Below are 25465 nucleotides of genomic sequence, written 5' to 3' on the forward strand. Positions count from 1 at the left end.
ACTCCCTTCATGACGACGGAGAATGATTCAAGCAAAGTTTCAATACTGGAGTTATTAAGTGTATCCCTGGACCAGCAGAAAGTAGTAGAGGAGGAGGTGTCTCCCATGTTAAAAAAGGCACTGTAGTGGAAGTTCCACTGGGTCAGAAGGTTTTTGTAATTACACGCTTTCTATTGGAAAAGAAAGACAAAGGTTGGAGACCTGTACCAAATCTCGGAGACCTGAATAGGTTGCCAATATACAGATACTTCAAGATGGAAGGTGTCCATCTCTTAAGAGATATTTTATTGGAAAGAGACTGGCTAGTGAAACTAGACCTCGAAGATGCATATTTCACCATTCCCATGGCCAAAGAGTACCAATGTTACCTCCAATTGTTCAGGCAAAACCACCTTTTTGAGTTCCAGGCACTTCCCTTCGGACTCGCTTCGGCACCCTGCCTGTTTTACCGAGGTGATGAAATGTAAATGTAAATGTACATGTATTTATATAGCGCAAATCACCGACCGAGGTTGGTATCTAAGCGCTTGCTTAGGGAACCCGTCCTGGTATTCCCCTGTGAGATAGCACCGGCAGGGTATCCACAAGGTGAAAGCCAGGCATCCCACCGGGAGGGGCCGTTTGTGGAGATTAAGCAAGCTATTGCCCAGAGTCGCAGAGTGTGAACCCGTGAGTCGAGTAGGCACCGGAGCGAGAATTATCGAGTCCGTGGAATTTTTGAGCCCAAGACCCGCCGAGGCGGGGAATTGAACCCTGGTCCAGGGCCGATCTCAGCTTCCGGGTCTGCCGCCTCTAACCCCTGAGCCACACTTCTCCACGAAAGCAGTCATGCCTTTCCTCAGCGAGAGAGAAATACACCTCATTATCTATCTGGACAACATTCTCGTAATGTCTCAAAGTCAGACTCAAATTCTGGGGGCTTGGTCACAGTTGCATCTCTCCTTGAGAGCTTGGGTGTAATTATAAACAGAGAGAAATCTATTGCAACACCCTTGAGATCCATTCCTAGAATTTCTGGGCTTCACTATAGATACTGCGAAAGCAATTCAGCTTCTACCTTTGAAGAAGGTTTCCAAATTCACAAACAAAATAGCTTCGGGCTAAAATAACATTTCCTAACCCTGAGAGAACTCGGCAGACTCTTAGGCTTCCTTTCCTCTTCCATCAAGGTTATATTTCGGGCCCTCTTCACTATCTGGCTCTTCAGAGATTAAAAGCAAGAGCTCCACGAGCAGGTTTGTGATATGTGGACAAGGTTTTCTTGGACCAGGAGGCCAAATCGGAGTTGACTTGTCAGCTGGACAACCTGGATGCCTGAAACGGACATGCAATCTTTGGATTCTCTCCAGATTACATTCTCGAATTTGATGCGACCCGCCTTGGATGGGGCCCACATCTGGATTTGTTTGCAAGCAGACTCACCTTCCAGCTGAAGAGATATTTCAGCTGTATGCCAGACCCAGGTATTTTAGCGGTAAATGTCTTCCTGCAGCCCTGGAAAGGAACTCAAGCTTACGCCTACCCTCCTTTCGCAATAATCCAGAGTTCTGCGGAAAGTCAGACTTTGCTTTCTAGTTCGGATAATACCCTTTTGGCAGTCTCAATCATGGTTTCTAACGATTTTGGAACTTATCTGCAACATATCCTTTCTTCTACACGCAAAGAAAGCACGCTTATGAAAAACGTTGCTAGAGGGGAACACCCTCAGATCTTGACAAGGACTTTAAACCTTCTTGCCTGGAAGGTAACAGGAGATCTAAAGAGATGTCAGAACTTTCGGGAAGAGGTGGGGAGCTCTGAGGACTATGGAAGGAAAGGGTATGTTGGTGTCTGAAAAGGGACCTGGATCCCGTGGAAGCAAGCATAGTTGTAGTAGCTAACTTTCTAGTGGAACAGTTTGATAATGGACTTGGCTACAGAGTGCTTACTGCTATAGGCAGTTCTTAATTTGAGCCAGTGGCTTCCGGTGCTCTGCACTGGCACATAATTGTAAGCACCAGTACCTATGACAGTCTGCCACATGGTGGCAATGTTGTTTATTTAAAGTTTAGAGATGAACACAACAACTGTTTATCAATTCAATCTACATTAAGAATGACTAATACCTGCTACCAAAGCCATTCTTTTTACTTTGGGGTCCTGCAATTGTCAGAATTGTAACACTTATAGGAGTGTGACTTATTGTTTTGCTGTTACTGTAATTGACAGTGGCAATGGGCAATGCAAGCGGAATTGGCCTGCTGACTAGAGCCCGGGTACTTTATCAAAAAAGCACTGGCTATAGGTCTGCAGTTTCATGCTTTGTTAAATGGAAGAAGTGTTGGATTGAGGCGACCACATGAACTGAAGTACAAGACTCTCTGGGATGTATATCTGGTCCTAAGTGTATTCACTTCTTGACCAAGTAAAGATTTCCGAGTAAAAAAATGCTTTCTATGAAGCTAGCCTCCACAGTGCCCAATTTGTCGACGTGTGTAAGATGTGAAAGTTTTGAGGTAAGCAACAGAGTTTATGATGCCTTTGGAGTGAAGTTTGAGATCATTAGAAGAACTAAAACAATGTCTCAATCAATTTTGTTATCCCTATTTTGATGTGTGCAAAAAGCACAAGTTACTTACCTTCGGTAACGATATATCTGTAAGAAGAAAACAAGTTACTTACCTGTAACTTTAGTTCTCCAGTATTGGAATCTTTCATAGATTCACATGCCTGAATCATTCCCAGTCGTCGAGACGGGAGTCTCCAGTATATAAAAAAGCAGTGCTTAGTAGTATAGCAAACTGAAAAGAGGCCTAGGCCCATTTCCCTTTTGCAACCCATAGCCTTTGTTATGTAAAAAAGGCCCAAACTTTTCCCTGAACCAATCAGAGCTCCTCACCCTCTAGAACACTCCTGAGAGAACCTTCTGCCCCTCAGATTTTTCGCGTACATGTGCAAATAACACACTTACTGTGCTACATCCGAGGTGAGCCTCTCAGGGGAGAAGGGTGGGTGCATGTGAATCTATGAAAGATTCCAATACTGGAGAACTAAAGTTACAGGTAAGTAACTTGTTTTCTTACTCCAGGATTGAAACTTTCATAGATTCACATGCCTGAATCAGAATAGCGAGCAGTGAAAAAACAAAGCACATTTTCCTGATACATTACGCAATTATGCAATACCATTAGAAACGGAGCATAATCTTATATACATATATACACACTTATATAAAATGTGGCTTTGTATACAAGAGAAGTTATGAATGGAGGGATGCAAGAAAGGCTCACCGTTACTGGATGATATTCCGCAGTACCGCCTCTCCCACCGCCGCATCAGATTCTGCGGCTGCCTCCAAGCAGTAGTGCCTGGTGAAGGTGTGCGTAGATGCCCAGGTTGCTGCTCTGCAGATATCCTGGATTGGCACTCCTCCAAACAGTGCAGTGGATGTGGCCACCGCTCTCGTGGAATGGGCACGGACTCGTGCATTTAAAGGTTTCCCAGCAGCTTGATGACAGTAGACAATTGCGCTGGAAATCTATCTGGCAATTCCCCTCTTCGACAGTGGGAACCCCTTCCTGGGTGCGCTGAAGGCGACTAATAACTGAGATGTTTTGCGAAATGCCTTAGTTTCTTTCAAGTAAAATTTCATACATCTCTGAACGTCCAGCAAATGCAATACTCTTTCTGCCGCTGTTGATGGATGAGGAAAGAAACGTTTCAACACCAATGGTTCGTTCAAATGAAAATCAGTTGGCACCTTCGGAATGAACTTAGGGTTTGTCCTGAGAATCATTCTGTCCTCTTGGAACTGCAAGAAAGGCTCCTGAATCGTGAGCGCTTGTAGTTCACCTACTCTTCTCGCTGAAGTCAATGCAATGAGAAGAGCCACTTTCCAGGACAAGAACTTCAGGTCTGCCCTGTGTATAGGTTCAAATGGTGGCTTCATCAATTGAGAGAGTACAATATTCAGATTCCATAATGGTGGTGGAGGCTTTACTGGTGGAAAGACTCTGAATATCCCTTTCATAAATTGTTTGATAATCCTGGAGGACCATAAAGATGGGCCTGACGAAGACCCCCTATAGCGGGATAATGCAGCCAAATGCACCTTGATGGAGGCGTGTGCTAATCCTGACTTTGCTAACAGCAGAATGTAAGGTATGATTTGACGAGGTGCAGCAGTAAGGGGGTGAACATCATGCTTCTTACACTACAGACAAAAACTCTTCCACTTCATCCTGTAGGTTTTGTTTGTACTCTCCGCTCTGGCCTTGGACAGGATCTCCCTACATTCGTGTGATATGTTCAGATGGTTAAACTCACAGTGTTCAGGAGAAAGGCTGATAATCGCAAGGATTTCGGGTCCGGATGGAGCACCTGCCCCATGGACATTGTCAGAAGCGATGGAATTGGACGCTACCGAATTGGACGGTCCTCCAACAGCAGCAGCAGTTCCGTGAACCAGTGTTGTCTGGGCCACCACGGGGCTACCAGGATCAGCCTGCACGGCTCTTCCTTGATCTTCACCAGTACGCGGGGAGAAGAGGAATTGGAGGAAAACCGTAGGCAAAGATGCCGGACCATGCCATGGAAAACGCATTCCCCCAAGATCCCTTCTGGGGAAGCCAGCTTGCGAAGTACTGGCATTTTCTGTTTCCCCTTGTAGCGAAGTGGTCCACTATCGGTGTTCTCCATCTTCGAAAGACGCTGTCCAGGGTGTCCCTTGGTCTAGCTCCCATTCGTGGCAGGAGGATTTTAGCCTGCTGAGAGTATCCGCCTTGACGTTCTGATCCCCCGGGAGGTGTTCTGCTGCCAATGATATTCCTTGCTGCAGAGCCCATTCCCATATCTCCTGGGCTTCCTGAGACAGGGAGAGAGATCTCGTCCCTCCTTGCTTGTTCACATAATGCATCGTCGTGGTGTTGTCTGTTCTTACCAACACCGGCGAACCTTCTATCCTTGGCAGAAAAGCGAGTAATGCCAAGCGGATCGCTCTGAGCTCCAGCAGATTTATATGTAATTGCTGCTCCTGTGCCTTCCACGACCGCTGACCTGAAGGTCCTGAATGAAAGCTCCCCATCCTTCTAACAACGCATCCGTCGTTACTACTAGCGGAGCCGCTCTTGCCAGAAACGTCAGTCCTTGAGACACATTTGTTCTTTGTGTCCACCACTTTGCTGCCTGTCTCATCACTGGTGTCACCCTTATGGTGTCGTCGAAGGATACCTCCGCCTGACGCCATTGGAGATCGATCTGTTCCTGCCATGGTCTCATCCTTAGCCTGCAGCAAGGCACCAGAGGAATACAAGAGGACATCGTGCCCAGCTAGGATTTGTACCTGCGGACTGAAATAGACTTTCTTTTTACCAAGTCTTGGAAGAGTGACACAATCCTCAGTTGTCTTTCCTCGTGAAACGCTTTGTTGCATTCCGTGTCCAATATTGCCCCCAAAAAAGTGATCACTTCTGTTGGGTGGAGGTTTGACTTTCCCTCGTGAATAGTCAATCCTAGATCGGCGAATAAGTCTATGCAGGCCTGTGTTGATGCCCTGGCCTGTACCTTTGATGGTGCCTTGACTAACCAGTCGTCGAGGTAAGGAAATATTTGATGTTTTTGCTTCCTCAACACAGCCGCCACTGGAGCCAGCATTTCGTGAACACTCTTGGCGCTGACTTTAAGCCAAATGGCAGCACCCTGAATTGGTAATGTCTTCCGGCTACCCAGAACCGAAGGTACTGTCTGTGTGCCGGATGTATCGGCACATGGAAATACGAGTCTTGTAGATCCAATGTGGTCATATGATCCCCTGGGTTTAATAACGGAAGGATATCCTGCAGAGATACCATCCTGAAAGATTGTTTCTTGAGATAGGTGTTTAAGGATCTGAGATCCAGAGTGGATCGCAGAGCTTGTTTTTCTTTGTAAGAAAAAACCGAGAGTAAAACTCTTTGTTTTCCTGGGATTTAGGTACCGGTTCTATTGCTCCCTTTCAGAGCATTGTCCGAATCTCCTGCCGGAGTTGATGCAGATGGTTGGCTTTCTGGTGCCTCAGTGGCGTACACGGGGGCGCTTGAAGAAATTCTAGGGTGTGACCGAATTGAACTATTGGAGTTGACCTTGTATATCCTCCTGATTGACGCTGGTTGTATTGCTGACGGTAAAGATGCGAAGAGGACTGATAGGAAGAAGAAGAATATCTTCCCTGTTGGTATCCTCCTCTATATGAGGATTGTCCTCTACCCCTGGAGCCACGAAAAGGCGTTTTACTGTACAGCAGTGTTCCCAGAGCCTTCGCCGTATCTGTATCCTTCTTGATCCTCTCTAGAGTATCATCAATATGTTTTCCAAATAATTCTTCTCCATTGAACAGGAGGTCTAAAATCTTGTTTTGCACCTCCGGTCTAAAAGCTGTTGCTCGCAGCCATCCTTGCCTGCGCAGGACCACTGCTCCTCCCAATGAACTAAATGCCGTGGTAGCTATGTCCATAGCGCAGTCTATGACTTGAGCCGAAGTACTCTCCCCTTCCATGAGAATTTTCTTTGCCTCCTGCTTCTCTGGGTCCGGCACCAGATTAACGAATGGGGACAGGTCACACCACATCTGCCTGTCATACCTTCCCAAGATAGCGAGGGCATTAGCAGCTCTCACAAGCAGAGCCGACATTTATGAAAACCTTTTTCCTGCGTTATCCAACCTTCTGCCTTCTTTGTCTGGAGGTGCTGCAATCGGAGCAGAAGGGTTCCTGGATTTCTGTTGTGCCGCCTGAGTGATAACAGAATCCGGTTTTGGATGACCCAAAAGGCAAGCTGGAGCATCAGCTGGTGCTTTATACTTCTTCTCCAGTCTGGGCCAGAACCGGTGTTACTGTTGCTGGCGTCTCCATGACTTTCAATCCTTCCATCCAAATATGGGACACTATGGGTAGTGATCTTATGGATCTCCGATTTGAGTCCTTGAAGTCATATAGAAAACATTCTGTTTTCTCTTCTGTCATGGTCAGTGCAAATCTCTTCGTGGCTCTTTCCATCAAATTATGAAATCCACCAATGTCATCCGGTGGAGAATCTACTGGTCTCCGCGGAGGAGTCGAAGGTGATGGGGCGATATAGTCATGCCATTCTGCATTAGTGTCCGCAATCTCACCATCCTCAGGATCCTCATCCGAGGTATCGTGGTGTGTCGTCGGCGGTGGGGACCTAGCAGTAGGTTACGGTACAAGCTCTCTCCTACGAATCGGCGTCCCTGGAACCGATCGTTGACGTGGAGTAGCCTCTAGAGCCTGTTAAGCGACTGTAGTCGCTGGGTATCTCCATCTATAATCCTCCAACATTCCCTGGAGATCCCTCAACAAAGAGGATGGCACACTTGTCATCTCCTGTTGCGGTTGGCGATATCGGTGCTGTTCCTGGGGTGGTTCTCGATAATCCCCATATTCCTCCTCAGAATCATCATCTTGGTACTTGACCTGTAATTGCGAAGGGCTACTAGCAATTCCATACTCCTCATCTTCTTCTGAATCTTCCTCCTCCAGCAGGTGGGATGGCAGCAATGGGGAGACCTTGCTTGGAGATGCAACCTCCGGTGTTATAGGTTTTTTCCAAGGCACCACCCTTTTTTATGGTGTTTTTTGCCTAGTCGACGAGCCCGTCGACGAGATTCCCATCACCGTTGTCGACCAAGTCATAGTCGTCGACACCGCCGTTGTAGTTACCGTCGACGTTGTCGTCTTCGTCGACGCTGCCGTCGACACTGCCGTCGTCGACACAGTCCTAGTCAACGCTGCCGTCGTCAGTGCCGCCGTCGACGCCGTCGTTGACACAGTCCTGGTCGACGCCGCCGTTGACGATGTGATATCGCAGTCGACGGTGAAGTCGTCGACGCTGTTTTCTCACCAGCATTCGCATTATCCTTTTTCGTCGACGACGGAGGTGCTTTCGTCGTCGTCGATTGTCCTTTCTTTGTGGACGGTCCCGTCGACGGAGCTGAAACAGCCCCCTTCTCAGAAGGCGTAGAAGAAGACCGTTTGATGGTAATCTTGATCTTCTGAGGTGATTGTGGCGGATCTGAGGTGTATTTTGCTCCTTTCACCTCACCAGCAGAACCCTTCTTCCCCTTAGATGAGACTGAAGGGGATTTTGAGGGACTGCGCCCTGAAGACCCTGGGGTGGTCTTTTTTGGGGCCTTCCCAGGTCTTTCCCCTGAGGAATTTGTCTGAGGAGATCTACCTCTCTTCTTCGATCTCTTAGACGCCACAGATTCCTCCTCACTCTCACTTGAGGATTTCTTTCCTGGCTTTGACCTTCTGATGCCAGATCAGTAGCCTTCCCTCACGATCTCTCAAGGTCTTATTCGAAAAGGTACGACATACCTTACAATCTGCTGCCTTATGATCGGGATAAAGACAGTAGATACAGTCCTTGTGAGGCATCTGTGTACAGCCTCTTCTTAGAGCAGGTGGAACAAGCTCTAAATAATCCTTTTTTCTCCTCATCAGACATGGTTGATGTAAAAAACCACAAATCGAAGACAAAATACTGTAGTAGTAAAGAGTTTGAGCAGAGCTCAAAGGAGACTCCCTAGCACAACGTGCGGTAGAAAAATCTGAGGGGCAGAAGGTTCTCTCAGGAGTGTTCTAGAGGGCGAGGAGCTCTGATTGGTTCAGGGAAAAGTTTGGGTCTTTTTTACATAACAAAGGCTATGGGTTGCAAAAGGGAAATGGGCCTAGGCCTCTTTTCAGTTTGCTATACTACTAAGCACTGCTTTTTTATATACCGGAGACTCCCGTCTCGACGACGGGGAATGATTCAGGCATGTGAATCTATGAAAGTTCCAATACTGGAGTAAACAGTAGTTAGTATTAGATTCCTTACCTTAGAATATCCCCAGGCGTCAGACTGGATCCGGAATCTTGTGTAGCAGAACCCTTGCGTGTCGGTAGGCGTCGACTGCGGCTCCGAGTCGGTCGTTGGCGCTGGGATGACGTCGCCTGAGTACTTAGACGCCGACCTCGCGCGCTGATGTCCGTTCTTATACACAGCTCTTCCGCGCCAGAAACGCATGGCCATGATAAAAGCAAACACTGGTGCCATTAAACTAGGGGCCTGAAAGGGGATGACCTTAACCCTAAATATCGGTTCGCAGAACGGGGAGGATGGGTGGGACAGCAAGGAATTTAATACTAACTACTGTTTCCTACAGATATATCGTTACTGAAGGTAAGTAGCTTGTGCATCTGAAAGAAACAGGTTAGTATTAGATTCCTTACCTTAGAATAGATACCCCAGCAATACCAACCCCGGTGGTGGGTCTTCGAACCAATGATCACACCAGAAAGTCCTGGAGGACGGAACGGCCAAAGAAGCCATCCCTAGGGACATGGCTGTCCAGGCAGTAGTGTCTTGCGAACGTGTGCAGCGAGGCCCACGTAGCTGCCTGACAGATGTCCTGCAAGGGGACTCCACGGCCCAGGGCAGAAGTAGCCGCCGTGGCCCGAGTGGAATGTGCCCTCAGCTCAACAGGAGGCTCCTTCTTAGCTAAAGAGTAGCATGCCTTGATACACAAGACGACCCACCGAGAGATGGTCCGTTTGTGCACCGCTCGTCCCTTCTTAGCGCCCACGTAACAAACAAAGAGTTGGTCATCCACCCGGAACTGAGATCCAAATAGAAAGAGAGCGCACGTTTTGGGTCCAGACGGTGGAGCCGCTCTTCCTCTTTAGAGGGATGCAGAAAGAAGGTGGGCAAGGTGATGGACTGCCCATGTGGAAGGCTGCGACTACCTTGGGCAGGAAAGAGGGTCTTGTCCGCAACTCAACCTTGTCCGGATGGACAGAAAGGAAGGGAGGCTTGGATGAAAGAGCCTGGAGCTCACTCACTCTCCTGGCAGAAGTGATGGCAACCAGGAAAGCAGTCTTAAGGGTAAGAAGACGGAGAGGACAGTTATGAAGTGGCTCGAAGGGAGCGCACATCAGAAAAGTTAGTACAAGGTTTAAGTCCCACTAAGGCATCACAAAAGGAACAGGGGGGGGGGGACGACACATATGAGTGATGCCCTTTAAGAACCTATTAACAACCGGGGACTTGAACAAAGAAGGCTGATCAGGTAGCCTTAAGAAGGCGGAAAGGGCAGAAAGGTAGCCCTTGATAGTGCCAAGAGCAGAGCCCTGCTGGGCAGGAGAAAGAAGGAAGAGGAGAACCTCAGAAAGAGGGGCAGAAAGGGGATCCACAGCCTTTGCTGTGCACCATGCCACAAATTTGTTCCACCTGCAGGCGTATACAGACTTTGTGGAGGGACGCCTGGCTTTCAGAATCACATTACAAACTTCAGGAGGCAAGTCAAATGGCCTCAACTGTCGCCATTCAATCTCCAAGCATGGAGGTGGAGACTGGACTGGTTTGGGTGGAGGACCGTCCCCTGCTGCTGCGACAGAAGGTCCTCCTGAATAGGCAGGCAGATCGACTGACATGCTGAGTAGCTCGGGATACCAGTACCTTGGTGCCCAGTCCGGAGCCACAAGTATAACTTGGGCCCGGTCGCGCTTGATCATCTCTAACACTCAGAAGTGGTATAGGTGGTATAGGCGGAAAGGCGTACAACAGACCGCAACTCCACTCGCGACGAAAAGCGTCTCAGAGCGAGTGCCGCCTTGGAAATTCCAACGCGCAGAACTGATGAAATTGCGCGTTCTCTTCGGTAGCGAATAGATCTAACCAAGGCTCTCCCCATCGCTGAAAGAGGCCTTGCGCCACGTCCGAGTTCAGACGCCATTCGTGATCCATCATGCACCGTCGGCTGTGTTCGTCCGCCCTGGCGTTCAGAGAACCTGCCAGGTGTTGAACCCCCAGGGTCACGCCCTGATGTTCCAGCCACTGCCAGAGGCGCAGAGCCTCCTGGCATAGGGTACACGACCCCACCCCGCCCTGTTTGTTGCAGTACCACATGGCGGTGGTGTTGTCCGTGAACACCTGCACTACACTCCCTCGGACAGAGGGGAGGAATGCCTTCAGTGCAAGCCGGATCGCCCACAGCTCCAGAAGGTTGATGTGGAGACCAGAGGCCTCTGATCTCCGCCTCTCCCATGTGGCCCCCCCAGCCCTGGAGCGACCCGTCCGTCACAACTACGTGCTCCGGTTGGGGTAGGGAGAGGGATCTGCCGCTGACCAATCGCGGTCCGTGAGTCACCACTGCAACTGTCTAGCAGTGCCCTCCGAGAGCAAGACATGGTCGGACAAGTTGCCCTGATCCTTGGCCCACTGAAACTTCAGGTCCCACTGCAGAGCCCGCATCAGCTACCTGGCGTGATGCACCAGAAGGATGCAGGAGGCCATCAGCCCCAGAAGCCGCAGCGTCAAACTGACCGAGACCCGGGATAACGGCTGAAAGATCGGAATCAGAGCCTGAATATCCCGAAGCCGTTGTTCGGGAGGATAAACCTGAAACTTCGCTGAGTCTAGAACCGCTCCGATGAAGAGGAGCTTCTAAGAGGGACACAGGTGTGACTTCGGCACATTGATGGAGAACCCTAGCAGGTGCAGGAGGTTGGCCGTAGTCTGGAGGTGGCTGACGACAGTGTGGGGCGAGCCCGCCTTCAACAACCAGTCGTCGAGGTACGGGAAGACTGAAACCCCTAACCTGCGCAGATGAGCTGCGACCACCGCCATCACTTTCGTGAACACCCGTGGGGCGCTGGAAGGCCGAAGGGGAGCACAGTAAACTGAAAGTGCTTGTGGCCTACCGTGAACCGCAGGTAACGCCGGTGAGCCGCAGGACGGGGATATGAAAATAAGCATCCTGCAAGTCCAACGCTACCATCCAGTCTCCTGGGTCCAGGGCAGCATCTTGAACTTCTCCTTCCGGAGGAAGCCGTTGACATTCCGCAGGTCCAAGATAGGGCGTAGGCCCCCTTCGCCCTTCTTGGGTACCAGAAAAGAGTGGGAGTAACAATCACACCCTACTTCTGGCCCAGGAACGCGCTCGATGGCCCCCTTGCCCAAGAGGGACGTAACTTACTCTTGTAGAAGTTGCAAGTGATCCCCCGACACGCGGTGGTACTGCAGTGGCATGGCTGGAGGGGTCGCCTTGAAGGGAAGAGAGTAGCCCCTTCGGACGATTTGCAGCACCCACTTGTCCGATGTGACAGTGCGCCAGTGGAGGTGGTGATGGCGAACCCTGCCCCCCACTGGCTTCACATGGGCCTGAAAGCTCGGACTAGGAGGGTTTTGAGGCAGATGCTGCAGGGCAGGTGTGGACTGGCCTCGCCGTTGTCCCTGACCGCAGCCACGGCGGTTACCACGTCAGCCAACGCGCTGGATGGTAGTCTGCGGCCCGTGGCTGACAGGACATGTGGGGGCGCCCCTTCCTTGGCCCGAAAGGAGCGAAAGGCAGCCGTTTACTGGCGCGGAGCAGAGAGGCCCAAGGACTTGGCCGTAGCCCTGGAGTCCTTAAAGCACTCAAGCGCATGGTCTGCCTTGTCGCCAAAGAGGCGACGGGCATCAAACGGCATGTCCATAAGGGTGTTCAGGACATCAGCCGAAAAGTTGGCGGACCTAAACCAGGTGTGGCGAATCCGTGGTATCCAGCCCACACCGGATGGAATACTGTGCCGCATCTCGACCCTCCGCAAGGGATTGGGCGAGTTTAGTCCGGACCCCCTCCGGACATTGTGGCAGCACGTCCGCGACCGTGTCCCACAGAGAGTGGGTGTAACGGGCCAAGAGGCACGCGGTGTTGACTGACCGCAACCCCAAACTCAGGCAGGAGAATACCTTTTTCCCGTATTGCTCATACCTCTTGGATTCCCGATCGGGGGGAGCCGTCGGGAATGCGGTCTGGGAGTTAGAGGCCTGGATGACCAGGCTCTCGGGGACGGGGTGGGTGGACAGGAAGCAAGGGTCGCTCAGAGCCAGGCGTTGGTGTCTGGCCACGTTCCTATCTACAGGCTGACCTGTAGCGGGCTTGGACCAAGTGCCCAGAAGAACGTCAGACAACGCCTCATTAAACGGCAGTAGAGGCTCGGCCGAGCTTGCCTGCGGTTTAAGGACCTCAGTGAGGAGGTTAGACTCACGGCCGCGACGGGGAGCTCCAGGCCCAAGGCCTTAGCCGCCCGCATCAGCACCACACTATAGGCAGCCTCCTCCTCCGTAGCCACGGTAGGAGGAGAGACAAAACCAGTGTCTGGCGTGTTGTCCAGACCACTGGCCTCCCCTAGCTCACCTGTCCAGTCCTGATAAGACTGGCACTCCTGTGCCAGAGGGTCCTCAGACCCCTCCCGATCCCCCTCGCCACCCATCTCCTGAAACTCAGGGCCAAAGGATGGGGCCGGGTCATAGAAGTAGAAATCTCCCATCGGCGTCGAGAGCGGCGCCGAGTGGCGCCGGTCCGGTGCCGGACCCGAATCGAGGGAGGGATCGGGGACGGCGCCGGCAACACCCTGGGGCCCGGCGTCGGTGAGGTCGTAAGGTCGACCGGCGACGACCCGGATCCGTAACCGGGTCCTGCGGCGCCGGGAACTAAGTCGCTGGCGGCGGGATCGAAGCACCCGACGGTGTCAGGGCCGAAGCACCCGACCCGCTGGGGCCCCCAGACGGGGCTGCTGGGTCCGAAGACGCGCGGAGCCAGACGGAGGAGTGAGCGACTTCATGGCCGTGAGGAAGGCCTCGATCTCCTCCGGCGTCGCGTTCAGCCCAGGGACCGACTGGTATGAAGCAGGCCACGACGCCTGCGGCTCCAGCGGAGCGCGAGGGCGGTGTCGCCCGAACCCCCGGCCGCGCCACGCGAGCGTCGGGGGGAGTCGGAAGAGCGATGAAGTCTCTTCGACTTTTTGTGTCCCTTACCTGAGGACTTCGAGCCCAAAGCCCGATGACGACTCCTGGACCTATGGTGGCTCCGACCCCGCGACCGGTCCCTCGACCTCCTTGCGGACCGGGACCTTGAGCGGTGCGGGGCCGACTGCCGGAGCTCGAGTCGCTTGCAGGACCGCTCCCGTCTAGCTTTGGACGTCAGGGCCCGGCAGTTGGAGCAGGCCTTGTCGTCGTGGTCGAGGCCCAGACAGTGAAAACACTGGCGATGGGGGTCGGTAACCGACATCAGTCGCTCGCAGTCTGCGCAGGGTTTCAACCTTGGCATCCCTACCGGCACCGTCTGAGTCAATAGACTTCGAAAAAGGATTAAAAATGATCAAAAAAGTTTAGTCAAAAATCGACTAAGGGTAACACTTTTTCCGGATCGGCGCTTGCTGGCGCGGAAAAAAGAAGAACGCACGCGGGGGCAGCGTCTAAGTACTCCGGCGACGTCATCCCGGCTCCAACGACTGACGCGGAGCCGCAGACGATGCCTACCGACGCGTACGTGTACTGCTACGCAAAAGTTTCTGGATCCAGTCTGACGCCTGGGGATATTCTAAGGTAAGGAATCTAATACTAACCTGTTTCTTTCAGATTTTGTGTGTGGTAGATTGTTGCAAGAATAGGACTCTAGAATGAAAAAAAATTGCTCGGACTGTGTCAATCAGCTTCTCATTTCTTTTATACAACCTTTTAAAGCAGTGACTTGGGCAACAATAGCTCGATGGGTTAAAGGAACTATGCAACTAGCACAGGGGTCTCCAACCTTTTCTGTAGTGAGAGTTAATTCTGCTCAAGGAAAGTTCTGCTGAGCTACTAGCATATTTTATCACGGTAAAATGCTAATGATATGTATTAACATTACACCATGACCAGCCTAAGCAAAATTATCAGTAGTAACCTCCCAAATATTGCAGGTGAAGTTATCAGAATTATGCTAGGAAAACGTTGATCAATATTAAAATGCTTGTAATCAAGTAAAATTCAAATCATCACATGCTGTGTGCCAAAAAGGGTATTACGACAGCAGTAAGTCTCCCCAACTCAAATGGAATTATCATTCAGCTAACAACTTTAAATGTGTTTTAGAATTGCAATATTTTGCCGTCCTTAGCATATTCCTTTTTGAAAAAACACATATTTTTCTATCAAACTCCCTTTCCACTTTGAGCAATCAAACTCAATTTTCCAGAAGAAAACCTTTTCTGAAAAAGCATAATTTTTTCCTTTAAAAATCAAATCAGTTTTCATAGTTAGATAATACACAGTCCCTAAACATCAGCTTTTAGTTTTCATTTAGTACCGCCATGTAAAAATGCCTCTCATGCTTCAAATACCCAGGTATTGGAATCATAGGCCATGCTTCCTCACCATAACACTAAGAATGAATCTGTTATGCCAATAATGCCCACTATTAAACCAGGGCTACCACTGTGCCACAGCTGGATGCCCAACATATATCAGTTATGGCCATTGTTATGGGAGAAGCTGTTGTCACCCGGTCAGGAATGGCTAAAAGCAGGCCAGTCATGCTCTTAATATGTCAGTGATGGCAGCAAGTATGTAATTACTAGACTTGTAAGCCCAAAATAGTCAAGAACAAAAATATTATGGCTATGGCACAATTATACCATGAATGGGCAAAATTGTGTCGGAGATAATACTCTTATGATGGAGACCAGCATACATATTTGTCAGTCCTGGATGCTAGGAATAGCTTTAAGGAATTAACACGGTTTATTTGGGAAGGACACTATGTCACACACCCACACAAAAATGAATGTGATGCTTTTAATTTTCTCTGCCCTGGATGCATACTCTCTTCTCCTCAGCTCTTTGGTTGAACATGCTCCCAACTAACTCATTTTCACTCTAGTTCTTGCAGTCACACCCTTCGGTGGGTAAGCCCTGGTTACTGCTGCTACTATTCTTTGATGTCACACAGTGCGACTGATCGAGCAGGGCGGACAACATGGCCAATCTCCTTCTTAGGCAGATTTAAAGTGGGTAAAGATGGTTCATGTGGCCGAACTATAGGCCAACGCTGCAGCTTCCACATGCTTTAAAACCCTCCCCATACTTAGCAAAACCTTCAAATGGACCCATCCCCCGAATCCAGGAAGACCGTCACCCACGCACACATTACCAGCAGGCTGGACTACGCGAACGCCCTTTATGCTGGAATCAACAAATCTCTACTTCACAAACGTCAGACTGTCCAGAGCGCCGCAGTCCGACTCATCCTCCGCATCCCACAACAAGACCACATTACCCAGCATATACGAGCACTCCACTGGCTCCCAGTCAAAAAAAGAGTGACCTTCAAGCTGCTCACACACACACCTATAAAGACTTCCAGAACACTGGACCCCAATACCTCAACGAAAGAATCTCCTTCTACAACCCCAAAAGAAACCTATGCTCCGCTGACCAGGCCTTGGCCAAAATCCCCTGCATCCACAGAACTAGAACAGGAGGCACACCCTTCTCCTACATCATGGCCAAGACCTGGAATAAACTCCCCCTCAGCATCAGATGAATTCCCACGCTGAAAGTATTCAGGAAGAGCCTCAAGACCTGGCTTTTCGAATGACCTGAGCTGCCCAAATCCCCCCACACACTCCCCCAGTGCCTTGAGACCCTCACAGGTGAGTAGTGCACTCTATAAATCCCCGATTTATTGATTGATAGGCCACCACAGTGTGTGTTTGATTGTTATCAACAGGCTCTGCCATTAGTTTGGCTGTCTGGAACTCTTAAGGGCAGTGAAATGAGCAGTGCTACCTTCTTTAATATACATAGAATCCCTGTGATTGGCTTGGTTCAAGCACATTCTGTGAGGGGTGCAAGTCAATCCTTCTGGAAAGGTGGAAGACTAGAGGACATGCTTTGGGCCGCAGATTGGTCAAACTCTACATTTACCAAATACTATTGCAAACCGATTGAAGACATGTCGAATGTGGTTTTGTAAAGCTACCAACATGCATAATGGTAGCCTACGCTCTTGTAACAAATTAGCGATTCTAATTATTATTTGGCCAGGAGGACCTGAATTTCATTAAAGACACAGAGGCTAACATTATCCCACCCTCCCATCTCTGCAATGGATAAAGAGTTTCTATAAAATAAGAAAAAAAATGTAATACAAATCCAAAGGAACTTCATGGAATGTAATGTTTTAATAAGATCTCAAGTATGCCTTGTAACGTGCTTTTAGTGTGAAACCTCTTACGCTAATGTCTGTAGAGGATGTTCTAAGATTTGTCTATATTTTCAGATAATTCACAGTAGTTCAGGCCTTTCTGTTTACATCATCGGGAAGACGCCGCAAACTGGGTGCCTAGCTTTTTGGGTCCTACAATGCATTTTCTTCGCATCCAAGGATCTTCATTCTTCCTGTTGTACCATACCGTTTCAAAGATTTTCATAATATGTGATGGAATAGTTTATTCCGCATTTGAAAGAGGCGGATTGTACTATGTGCATGCCTACTATTTTCTAGCTGTATTCTGTTCTACAACAATATTTATTGTGATGTAATACTTTAAAGTAGATGTGTGGAGTTGGCATTAAAGGATTAATGCATAATGTTAGACTTTATGTCTTTAATGAATTTCCGATTCTCTTGGCATAGTAATACGGAGAATCACTATTTCACTCTGCCAAACCACAGATTATCCTGGAAGGTTCTTTTTGGGTCCAGAGGTTATTGTTTACCCCCAATATGGTAGATGATTTAACCGGAGTGGCTCTTACCAATATCACTATCACAATAGATGAAACCAGCTATTCCACTGCAGACACTCTTATGGTTACATCTCACTGCTTTGTTAGCGAATGGCATGGTCAGAAGGAGAGTGATGTCTGCAGTAGTACCCCCTTATCTTGCTATGTTCACCTGGCTGACAACTCTCAAATCCTATATAAGACACTTGAATGTTTTCGATTATTGGTGTGAATCCACTGACCAGCTGCCCTATAACTTTGATCCATGGTACTAGACTTGATTGAGGCATAGGCAAGTTGTTGTCCAGGATTAGGGGAAGAGTGTTCAGGGTACTCTGACCTGGAATTGAAGAAGCAGCGATCCACTTTTACAGACTTCCAATTTCATTTGAAATGACTCAAAATAAGACATGGTAACTAGTCCCCTTGTGGTATCTTAACTTGCTCCCAAAGGAAATGCAGTCAACCCATTTTGAACAAATGGGGAAAGAGCTGTTAAGGCATCATCAGTGAAGGCATTGTTCCCGCTGGTTAATAACTGTGCCAGAGGCCCGGTGGGTCCTGCTGCTAACAGAGTCCTTCTTTCGCTTCTTTCCTAATGAAAGAAGTGGCAACCGTCCTGTATTGTCCCCCCGCCCAAATTATGAGCAGTTTTTATCTTAACCAAGGCACTGTTGCTGTTTGGATGGGTCTCGGCTTCAGTATCTACATGGGTGCAGGTTTTGTGTTAATCTTCATTGGACAATAAAGAACAAGTTACTTATCTTAGGTAACGCTTTTTCTGATAGATACAGGATCTGCCTGAGGATTCCTCACCTTATGAAAATCCCCTGCGCCAGCAGTCCGTTGAATTTTTTCCTAGCTCTCTACGCCGACGAGGATGTCACAATGCCACGGCTCCGCTCGAGACTCCGAATGACGTCACCGGAGCCGTAAGAGAGCCTAGTCGGCGTGAGGACGTCAGTTCTACCTATTTTTTCCGTGCCACCGAGGCGAAAGGGTGAACCGACAACATATTCAAAGTATACACAGTACACAATATTCAACAACCAGACATAGTGTAAGTTCAAAAGGAAAGCCAAAGAGCAACAGCATTTCCTATACACCACACAATGCAAAATGATACATCAAATATTAAACAATTATGTTAAACAAAAACACCTTTAAGGTATAGAAGGGTGGACATTAGGGAGGAGGGTGGGTCAGTGAGGAATTCACAGGCAGATACTGTATCCACCAGAAGAAGCGTTACCGAATGTAAGTAACTTAGTAAGGGCATTTTTATATGGCCAGGAAGAAACAATTTTATCATAAAACAGGTCTGGGAACTTGCTCAAAATCGGAAATCTGCACAATAACTTATTCATGTTCCCAAGTTACAGGACACTTAAGCCTTGATAAAGTTACGTCAAGTAACGAAACATGTGTCGGCTGCCTGCTTCAATTCCTCAGGACAAAAGTGGAGGATTTAGAAAAAGAAACATGCAAAATCATTGCGGTCCATTAAAATATGTACATTGTATTATTTTTTGCCGTTAAGAATTGTATTTGGATTAAACCTACCTAAAAAAAGACATTAAAATCACAAAACAAATGTAATCTTTTTATGTTCTCTTTCTGTGCAAATATAGAAACATTGTTCATATTGTAAGACATTAATAAGGGCGTCCTAACCGGGCCAGGACTGGGAATCCCCCCTAAAAAGCATATGCTTTGGATATTAAACATTAGAGTGCCAAGGTATAATTAGTATTATAAGTACTTGACAACGAGTTCCTTTGAAACTCTCGCTAATCCAACATCCGTGGTATTGGGATGTTAATGTTTCCTTGAGAGGCACCAGAATTACAAGAAAATGAATGTGTTTGTAAATTCAATCTAGAAATCTTCTGTTGAATTGTAGATGCGATTTTCAAAACCACCGCTACCTTTGCTGTGTCATTGTCACTGCCATCACCTTTGAGAAGACTCAAGGTGCAGTAGTAAGACCAAACGGCAGGACCGCAAACTGGTAGTGCTGCGACCCTACCGTAAAACTGATATATCACCTGTGCGACTTCAGGATGGGAATGTGAAAATACGCATCCTGTAAATCGATCAACACCATCCCTTCCTCTTCCTGCAGCGCCAAAGAACCTGCGCAAGGGTCAGCATCTTGAATGTCTCCTGTGTGAGGTAAAAAAATTCAAGATCCTGAGGCCAGAATCGGACGTAATCTGCCATCCTTCTTGGGGATCAGGAAATACCGTGAGTAGCATCCCTGACCCCTCTCCTGCTCCGGGACCACCTCTATCACACCTTTCTGTAAGAGCACATGGACTTCCTTCTGAAAGAGAAGTAAATGGTCCTCTGAACAAAAACCTTGGCAAGGAGGGTAAGGTGGAGGAAATTCCCGAAAGTGAAGGGCATACCCATTCTCTACAAGGTTTAAAACCCAAAGGTCTATCGTGACCGATTTCTAACCCTGTAGAAAATGAGACAACCAACCCCCTACAGGACCTACATGATCCAGGATGGGGTATCTAGGGCTGCTTTCCTGCATTACCAGGGGGAGCAGGGAGGTAGAAGAGGAGGATAGATTGCGGGTAGACCCACGTTGGCGACCCTTGGTTCTTCCTCTATAGGACTTATAGAGCGGATTTTGCTGCTGCTGAGGTTGTCTCAGGCTACGAAAGGAAGAGCTTCCAAATCCACGATATGTTTTATATCCAAACCCCCTTGACTGGGTTTACAGTCCCAAAGACTTCTCTGTAGCTCTACTGTCTTTAAACCTTTGAAGGGCAGAATCCACCTTCTCCCCGAAAAGCTTTGATCCAGCAAAAGGCATATCAACCAGAGTAGCTTGAACATCCGGGGAAAAACCAGAGGATCTAAGCCAAGCTTGCCTCCTGGTACCAATGGAGGGACCCATAACTCTGACCAGTGAATCAGCCGTATCCAGGCCAGATTGAATAGCCTGTCTAGCAGCAGCCCGAGCATCTGACAGAACCTCCATAAAATGTCCCCAATCTTCATCGGGTAACTTGGGTGCCAACTGCGTAGCTGAGTCCATCGAGGCATGACTATAACAGCATAACAAACAGGTTGCAATGGTAGATTTAAGAGCCATGCCTGAAGATGAAAAGACTTTCTTAGCAGACTGCTCCAGTTTTTTAGAGTTTCTGTCAGCAGGAGCCTGGGGAAAAGCACCGAAGACTGTTTAGAGCAGGATGCCTGTACCACCAAACTTTCTGGAGATGGATGAGAAGACAGAAAGAGAGGATCCCCTGGAGCAGACCTATACCTTCTTGCCACTTATTTAGACAGCAGGAGAAGAGAGTGGTTTCCGCCATACCTCAAGAACAGGCTCAGTCAAGGCTCCATTAAAAGGTAACAAGGGCTCAACTATTGAAGAAGGCGAATGTAAAACCTCAGTGAGCAAATTTGGCCTATACTCAGCAGTTGGTAACTGAAAGTCCAAAAGCTCTGCCACCTTTCTAATAACAGTATAATATGGGCTACCTTCTGAGGTGGAGAAGCCCTTGTGGAAGAAAGCTCCCACTCAAGAGAAGTGTCCAGCCTACTTGTGTCCTGTATACCTTCAAAATCATCCACTGATTCTTCTATTTCACTCTCTTCAACCTCCTGCCTTTTATACTGCTCTTCCCTCAGCAGTCTCTGCGCCTCTATCCTTGATCGAAATCTAGGAATCTGCAGCACCACATGCGGCGCCAACATCTCTGGAGCCAGTGTCGAAGGAGGATCCGAAGGCGGAAATGGCGTCCCACGAGGCCGAGAGTAAGGTCCACCAGACGGCACCAGGGACACTATGAACACTGTTGAAACCCTTGGAGCCGGAAACTGCCATGACGGCGCCGTCGGCATGAAAGGCACAGAGGGTGCCTGGGCATAGTGCTGAGGCACACCCAAATTGAAGGCAGCGGACCCACGGGAGCTGAAGGTGCTCCGGAGGGGAAGGCTGGCTTAGCAAACACTCCGTACATAGCATTCAATAAATGCGTAGGATCTGATCCTGGAGTTGGAAACTGCGGAAAAGGATTTGACCCAGAATCCAAACGAGGAGCATCCAGAGTTGGAACAGCTGAATCCACCGGCGCCACACGATCAACCTCATGCACAGGAGAAGGAGAAGAAACAATCTGGAGTAGTAACCCTTCCGAATCCGGCGAACCCCTCGGTGCCGGAGACTGCGCCGGAGTGCCTTTTGAAGAAAGAGATCTCTCCGGAGTCACTTGAGGAGAAGGCGAAAGAGACAAGTTCTTTTTGACTACGTCGAGGGGCCGGCGAAGGAGATCTCGAAGCCTTACCCTTCGACGAACGGCACCAAGATCCATGTCTTCTCTTCTTTTTGTGTTTTCTCTACTTCGATGAATGCGAAGCAGACAACTTCTACGTAGCTCTTTTTCGGCCCCTTCCTTTCTTCTTTGCCTTAGCCATAAAGAGCTTAGCTTCCCGTTCTTTAAGAGCCTTAGGGTTAATCTTCCTGCAACTGGAACAGTCTCCACGTCGTGATCAGACGACAAACACCATAAGCAGTCTTCATGGGGGTCAGTGATGGACATGTGACCCCCACACTCTCAGCAGGGCTTGAACCCATACTTCCTCGAAGAAGACATCCTAACAGCAACAGTTTAAGGATAGAATCAGCTACAAAGTATTTCAACAATATGAAGAGAGCCAGAAAACGTTACGCGTCGACGGCGTGGAAAAAAGGGAACTGACGTCATCACGCCAACGAGGCTCTCTTATGGCTCCGGTGACGTCATGCGGAGTCGCGAGCAGAGCCGTGGCATTGTGACGTCCTCGTCGGCGTAGAGAGCTAGGAAAAAAGTCTGAGGAATGCTGGTGCAGGGGATATTCATAAGGTGAGGAATCCACAGGCAGATGTATCCATCAGAAATTAGTGCTTGATTCTCTAGCCTTCTTCTAGACCAACTAAAAGGGCCCCACACTTTGTATTTTTGCTGAGCAGGTGGATCCATTTAGCAATCTCAATGGTGTTTGAGAAAATTAAGTTAGCTCTTACTCCCTTGGAGTATGGATGATCAGTGAGCTATATAAGGGCGACTCTTAACCTCTTGTAAAGGAGCAGAGTTGATGAGCAACTATTGGGTAGCAACTTGGTCATCACCAGACCCTAATCACACAATGCAAGCTCAATGATGGGACTCCAAGTCTTTCATAAATACAGTCCTCAGAACTGCAGTGAAAAAATATCATAGGTATACAATTATGTAGAAATCGTGTGGCATATGATGAAATCTGTTAATACTGCTCAAAATGTTATGCTTGAAAACTACAATGATACAAAGAGATAAATGTAATGTTCATATTCCTTTATCAGTAATCCATATTACACTGTGCGGTACTTTTCCTCATCACAGTCAAGCTAACCACATAATTTAATTGTGCTGGTATTTTCCTTTTTATCTTGTTGGTGTTGCAAGGAAATATTCACATGCATGCATCTCATGGGTGCCCACATCATATCCTCCCCACAGTTAAGGCAGTGAAACTTTTTTGGGCGAAAGGCAACATGATGTTAGTCTTTGAGTACAGATCACACACCTAGTTGAGGACCATTACGAGTAACAGTCAGTGCAAACAAGTAAGTAATCAGGGCTTAATCTTTCAAAAACCTACCTGGGTCAAACATGGGGAAAATGCATAAAGCAAAGACATATTTCACAACAGCATTATCGCAGATCCATAAATACCACACTCCCTACCTTCTAAAAGTGTCTACCCAAACAGAAGTGTCTGTCAGTACATATTTAAGAAAACAAACCATGAAGATAATAATTTGAACTACTGAAAAAAGCATATTACAAAGGAAATTGCTGGTGATCTATTTCATGGCATAACCTGGGATGCAAGTATACTCACTTGCTCACTTTGCCACTGGATTCAATATACTGGTCGATGAGGGTGTTACCCCGAAACAATTTCCAGGATGCTTGTTTCCGGTCCAGTGAAGACCTGGTTTGTCAGTTCCGGCTGGACTGTTCCCATGTGGGTCAGGGTCAAGACTGATTTGCATATGGTTGGGTCTGGAACTGGGGTGGCGAAGTGAGCTAAAGAACGATGATGGATTCAACCCAGATCTGTGACTGGGGGTGAGAGTCTGAAAAGTTTCAGCACTCCGTCCATGTTATGTTATGTTATGTTAATATATTTCTAAAGCTCTCGAATACCCATGGGTGTCTTGGCGCAGATTGGGAATAGCAGTATAAGCGAGTGCAGAAGAGGACTGGAGGTTATATCAATTTCTTAAAACTCAGTAATGTGGGAGCTGCTTTGATATTTATAGGCAGGCTGTTCCAGAAAGCCGGAGCGTCAAAGGAGAAGCAACTACACCCCCATTTGAGTCTCTAAAAAATGGGGCAGCAGACTGTCAAGGAGTTTTTAGATCGTAGGTCTCTGCTGGGTATGTACCAGGAGAGGGGCTGTTTGAGGTAATCAAATAGGTAAGGCATAGCGCCTTGAATTTGATGCGAGTACCCACCGAAAGCCAGTGGAGTCCCTTAATGGAAGCTGAAATGGGATGGAACTTGGGAAGATCAAGAATAAGCCTAGCAGCTGCCTTCTGCATGCTTTGGAGTTTTTTCACATTGTTTTTGGAGCTTAACAAAAAGTCCATTAGAGTAGCTTCGTGAGTATTAAGAAGAAGATTACTGTTTTTCTGAAAGTAAAAGGAATGAAAGGAAGGATCTTCCTGATAATTATAAAAGTATTGAAACTGGAAGAGACAGCTGAGCTAATATGCTTATTAAAGTTCAGCTTGTCATCAATAGTTATACCTACATTTTTTGGACTGGAATGGGGAGAGTACCTAATTCTGTTGGCCAGCATACTGGGCTCCAAAACTGTGGATTATTACTGACGAATATCACCTCCGTTTTCTCAGAGTTTAGTTTGAGGCAATGCATACCCAACGAGTTGCTAACAGCTCTCATACAGTTGGGAAACTGAGAAATGGTGACTTCCGGCTGTGCAATGTTCTGCCCTAAAGCCGAATTGGGAGGGATCTAGCAGTTGATTTTCCTGAATGAACTGTGTCAGTTGTGTATTAATTAATTTTTCTACTATTTTAGCTGGGAATGGTAACCTGGAGATAGGACGCTAGTTAGCTGGATTATCAGCTTCTAGGTTAGATTTCTTAAGGAGTGGCAAAATTGAAGCCTTTTTCCATAAATCAGGGAAGGTCCATTATCTTCGTGTGTTTGTTTGCATTGTTCGCCCTAAGTTGGCAGAGTATACCCAAACATGGGTCCCTGGCTCACTTTGCCACTGGATTCAAGTTAGCCTGGCTGATAAGGGGTGCTACCCCAAAACCGGTCCCAGGATGCTTGTTTCTAGTCCAGTGAAGACCTGGCTTGGCAGTTCGGCTGGACTATTCCCATGAAGGACAGGGACAGGACTGATGTGCATATAGCTGGGTCTGAACTGAGGTGGAGAAGTGAGCTAAAGAACGATGATGGATTCAACCCAGATCTGTGACTAGGGGTGAGTGACTGAAATGTTTCAGCACTCCGTCCATTATCTCCTTATGTTTGCCATGCAAGTATAGTCCCATGTAAAAATCCAAAGGCTAGGTAGTCAGGTGATACAGACACCTCATATCTGAGCACTGATGAGAAGAGAAGCACATGTAGTAATGTAAATAACTGGTAAGTAATTCAATAATTCCCATAAAACACATTGACAGAGCATCCTAGCAATTAGTGAATTGGAAATTGCAGACAATAGGTTTCATTTAAAAAGACCCCTTCTAATGCCAGCCCCACATCATACACACTTGATAACATCTTCTGGACAGCTGAAGTAAAAATGGTCATATTCGTTAAGACAAAACGTTGTTACTTTCTTTCTGGAGTTGCCGGGGCTGCTCACATTTTTACCGATCTACATTCTT

The 25465-nt window shown here is 48.0% G+C and overlaps 1 protein-coding gene across 2 annotated transcripts in view; it reads right to left on the bottom strand.

Annotated features, from left to right (window-relative positions):
- Nucleotides 1-25465, bottom strand: part of ERN1 (endoplasmic reticulum to nucleus signaling 1) — a 673099-nt gene that overhangs the window by 205199 nt on the left and 442435 nt on the right. The window lies entirely within an intron of this gene.

The sequence above is a fragment of the Lissotriton vulgaris genome, chromosome 7 (assembly GCF_964263255.1).
Source record: "Lissotriton vulgaris chromosome 7, aLisVul1.2, whole genome shotgun sequence".
NCBI classification, from domain to species: Eukaryota; Metazoa; Chordata; class Amphibia; order Caudata; family Salamandridae; genus Lissotriton; species Lissotriton vulgaris.